This window comes from Sciurus carolinensis, chromosome 13 (genome assembly GCF_902686445.1).
Source record: "Sciurus carolinensis chromosome 13, mSciCar1.2, whole genome shotgun sequence".
NCBI classification, from domain to species: domain Eukaryota; kingdom Metazoa; phylum Chordata; class Mammalia; order Rodentia; family Sciuridae; genus Sciurus; species Sciurus carolinensis.
Genome location: NC_062225.1, coordinates 67,840,426 through 67,845,601, shown reverse-complemented (window position 1 = coordinate 67,845,601; position 5,176 = coordinate 67,840,426).

Genomic DNA, 5,176 nt, shown 5'->3' with positions numbered 1-5,176 from the left:
TAAATGCTGGGTTTTTAAGTGTACCTTCTGCAGATCTGCTCTCATTTTATAGATGAAGACTCTTCCCACTTAAAAAGGAAAATTCTTTAGACCAACCTTGGTAGATTTTAGTGGAGCAAAACACAATTTGTAAATGGAGGAGCTCCCAGAACCAGAGTTGGGAATTCCAAACAAAAACAAGGCAGAGAAAACAACACAACTGACTGCAGCCTAGTTCGAGAGTCAATTAGTTTCACCTTACCTAGTTAATTGTTTACAGCCCAGTTAGTTTATTGGCTACAGAGTCTTCTACAGCCAGTCAATGCTCAGTTCCTATGATTAAACTTTATTTGTTTGGTCTGTCATGTCCAGTGAAGGTGCTCAGTCCAAATCCATGGTTGCCTAGACTATTTTATTTAATATCACTCACTCAGGTTGTGGTCCCACAGCGCTGGGACTATTAATGCTGTGGCTCCAGTCCTAGGCAGGGAGCATCCCACCTGCATCTACCATACTTTTCCATGATCTCCCTTCCCAAACATCAAAGCTGTATTTACTGATTGCTAGTTCTGTGCCCAGTCTACCCATTAGATTCCATGATGAAGCATAATTCTTCCCTTGTTAGGAATGAGGAAACTGTGACTTGAAGAGGTTAGGGATCTTGCTGAGGGTCCCACAACTAATAATAATAACATGAGTTCCCAGCCCATATGTATACCCATTACACATAAGTAATGATTTTTTCATAGTCTTGCTTGGGAAGAAAACACACACACTTCTCAAGTTACAACAGAAAATAAAAATTCACCATGACCCAAGATCAATTTCTTTTGCCAGAGAAGTTTCTTTGGCAGAGTCCCTCAGGGCAAGCCCTTCTTCAGGCTCCTAGGCAGTCAGCATGAGTAAGTCCCAGGTCACAAAGTCTAAGCAGGATGTCAGACTGAGGGCATGCATCCTGTCCTATCCATCCATCCATCCATCCTTCCTTCCATCCATTCATCCATCCATCCATCCTTCCATCCATCCTTCCATCCATCCTTGCATCCATTCATCCTTCCATTCATCCATTCATCCATCCATCCACACATTCATCCATCCTTCCTTCCCATCCATCCATCCTTCCATTCATCCATTCATCCATCCTTCCATCCATCCATCCTTCCATCCATCCATCCATCCATCCTTCCATCCATCCATCCCTTCCATCCATCCTTTCAATAAAGGGTTATGTGCTGGTTGGTGTGCAGATGCTGGAACCCAGTCAATGGTGATCTAGAAAAAAAAAATCACCCTGTCCTCATGGAGCTGCAATCCTAGTAGGAGAATAATAGCAAATATAAAATCTGGTAGTAAAAACTTCTGAAGATAGAGGATGACAGAGGGATGTTATTTTATCTGAGATTGAGAAAGTCATCTAATGACATTCTATTTCAGCAAAGGCCTGGGTGAAGTAAAGCATAAAAAAGCCTGTGGACATCTTGAGGAAGGAGTTTCTCTCTGTTTAAGGAGGTACAAAGGACCTGAGGTGAGAACATCAGGGGAACTTTAGAACCAGAAAAGTCAGTGTGGCTGCAGTGGAAAAAGAGAACCCCCGGAAAGTGGCAGGTGATGTGCTGAGAGGAAAATGGAAGCCCCATCATGTGAGCTTTATGGACCAAGTAGTCATTTTGGTTATCAACGTGTTTTAAAAGTTCCCCTTCAACCTTTAGGCATTTCATCTTTTTTTTTTTTTTTTGCAGTGCTGGGGATTGAACCCAGGGCCTTGTGCTTGCGAGGCAAGCACTCTACCAACTAGGCTATATCCCTAGCCCACAGTCTTTCATCTTTTTAAACCCATTTCCAGCATTTCCAGACTTAAATTTCTTTGAGTGGTGAATAGTTTTTCTGCTATCCATAAGCAAACTTCTCTCTTCCTCTCCATAGAGATTGTTTCCCCTGGTTCCTTCCCTTGTGGCTTTGATAGTCCCCTGCCATTATACTAAGCTATAAAAATCCCAGACCCTTCTAAGACACATACAGAACAGGATATCATGCTGCTCCTGAGCCCCAAATGGAATGTCCTGCTTTTGGAAGAGAAAATAGCCTTTTCCTCTCACTATTCACAGAGGCTCAATGAGCAAAGTTAAAAAGGATAATGAAACCCTCCTAAGGAAATAGCAAGGGGGCAGCTGTCGGGGGTCATGCCCAGCTGGATCACTTGTAGCCCCTTCCCTTTAAGTCAAAGAATTCCTAGCAGGTGGGATCCTGGGGGTGTTTTGTGATAACTGAGGTACAAAAATTCACGGGGTGGGAGGAACAGAGTAGAAAGTGATTGAAAGAGGAAAGTGGTTTGTTCAGAACTTTTCTATTGAGGAGAACTTGATAGGCATTAATTAGCCTTTGCTAAGATTTTAATGGTGAAGGAGTTGCCATTATGCATTTAATCAATTCCATAAACAATTGTTAAACGTTTTTTGTACTAGGCATTGTTCTAGGCTCTGGGTATATGGACCCCATACTTATCTCAGAAGACAGATGAGAGCCCAACTAACCATAAGTTACCAGGGATAATAATTCATGGAAGTTAGAATTAAGTGTTAACACAAAAAAGAAGCATCTTATTCTGCTTGGGGTTGGTGTGAGAAGTCCTAAAAAGAAGATAATGCAATTGAAATTGTACGGAGCTTGAATTTCACTAGGAAAAAGAAAAGAATGGAACCACTTATCTACCTATCCCTTCCTCTATGTCCCTGAATATGCTCTTAGTCTTAACAGTGCATTTGGCATCTTAGAGTACCTATCTGGGTCTTAACTTCTGCCTCTTCCACAGGTAGCCATCAGATCTTGAGCAAGTCCCTATCTCTTGTAATTTATTTGTCATCAGCAATGAATCTGATATTCTATCCATGTCAAAAATTGTCTTGGGCTGGGGAGATAGCTCAGTCGGTAGAGTGCTTGTCTTGTAAACACAAGGCCCTGGGTTCAATCCCCAGCACTGCAAAAAAAAAAAAAAAAAAAATTGTCTAATTCTTTAATTTTTCTTTTATCAGTTGTCTTCTCTTTCCCAACCTGATGCCTTAATCCCTTTTGACTGTGATTACATAATTGATTCACTACCTTACAATAGTTTAATAAGGCCTATGCATCACAAATTTTTGTTTGAAAAGCTGGGGCTTTAAATGGACATCCAATAGATACATAGAACAGGGGTGATGGCTGGAGCAATGCACCAGTGCTCTATCTTTTCATTCTCTTAAACCCTTTGCTTTTATATATACTGTGTTGGTCAGCTTTCCTTGCTATAACAAATACCTGAGGTAAGTCAACTTAAAAAGAAGAGAGGATTATTTTGGCTCATGGTTTCAGAGGTTTCAGCTTATGGTCATTTGACCCTGTTGCTTTAGACTACTCACTTTCTGGCAATAGGGAAGCAAAAAATGAGAAACAGGAAGGGTCAAGGGTTCCAATATTGCCTTCAAGGGCCCAACCCCAATGACATAACATCCACTAGGGCCTATCTCTTAATGGTTCAATCACCTCCCAGCAGTGCCACAGCTGACGACCAAAGCTTTAACTCATGGGCCTTTGGAGGACACTTCCAAACCACAGCATATACATTTTAGAATCAGTCTGTCATTTCAAAAATAAAATCAAAAGCACACCCTGTTGGAATTTTGATTAGAATAGCATTGATTGTGCAGGTCAGTTTATGGAGAAATAACATCTTTACGATAATAAGCTTTCTGATCCATGGCATTTATTTAGCTTTCTTTAATGTCTGTTAATAAGTTTTATAGGGGTTTCAAGATGGTGGACTAGAGGGTGACTGCATTTCATGTTGCTCCAGGACTCAGGATTCAAGAAGAGGAGGTATTGAGAGACTCGGGACCAACTCAGAGCCACCAGGTGAGTCTCTCCCACTGGGCGAGGTGCCCCCACCTGGGCAGTAGGTCCAGGTCATGGGAAACTTCTTGGAGGAGGGGTGCCCAGCGAGAGACTTCCTCACAGGGTGAGGCTCCCGGGCCTAGGTCGTAGCACTGGACCAAAGGGAACTTCTTGGAGGAAAGTTGCCCAGTGAGTCTTCCCCACTAGGTGAGTCTTCCCCACCAGTGAGGCTTTCCCACAGGGGCAGAAGAACCAGTGACCCAAACCCAGACCAGCTGTGCCCCAGACTGCAGTCTAGTCCCCCTTTGGCTGACCATCGGTCAACAAGTGGAGGCACCTCTGCCCACTAGCAGGGAATGTATCCCACATGAAGGCCACCACCCCTAAAGGGGCAGCTTCATTGTGGATCACTGCATTATCAAGTTCCCCCAAGACTTCAGGCTACTGAAGGATAGGAGGTGAGTTACTGAAAATCTACAGGGACACTATAAGTCAGTAGAGGAAATCTGCAATATCTCAGAGTTTCACTACTAGAGGGGAAGATACCTGAGCAACATGAGAAAACAAGGGAAGAAAATGTACCAAACAAACCTAGATGCTACATCAATAAAATCCAAAGACAGCATGGCAGAAGAAATGACAGAAAGGGAGTTCAGAATGTATATAATTAAAGTGATCAGAGAAGTAAACAATGAGATGAAGGAGCAAATGCAGCATTGAATTATCACACCAATCAACAGTTAAAAGAGCAAATGTGGGAAGCAAAAGATCATTTCAATAAACAGTTAGAGATACTGAAAAAAAATCAAACAGAAATCCTAGAAATGAAGGAAACAATAAATCAAATTAAAAACTCCATAGAAAGCATAACCAATAGGATAGAACACCTGGAAGACAAAACCTCAGACATTGAAGACAAAATATTTCATCTTGAAAACAAAGTTGACCAAACAGAGAAGATGGTAAGAAATCATAAACAGAATCTACAAGAATTATGGGATATCATAAAAAGGCCAAATTTAAGAATTACTGGGATTGAGGAAGGCTTAGAGAAACAAACCAAAAGAATGAACAATCTATTCAATGAAATAATATCAGAAAATTTCCCAAACCTGAAGAACAAAATGGAAAATCAAGTACAGGAGGCTTATAGGACTCCAAACATACAAAATTACAACAGACCCACACCAAGGCACATTATAATGAAAATACCTAACATACAAAATAAAGACAGAATTTTAAAGACTGCAAAAGAAAAAATCAAATTACATTCAGGGAGAAACCAATACAGATATCAGCAGATTTTTCAACCCAGACCCTAAAAGCTAGAAGG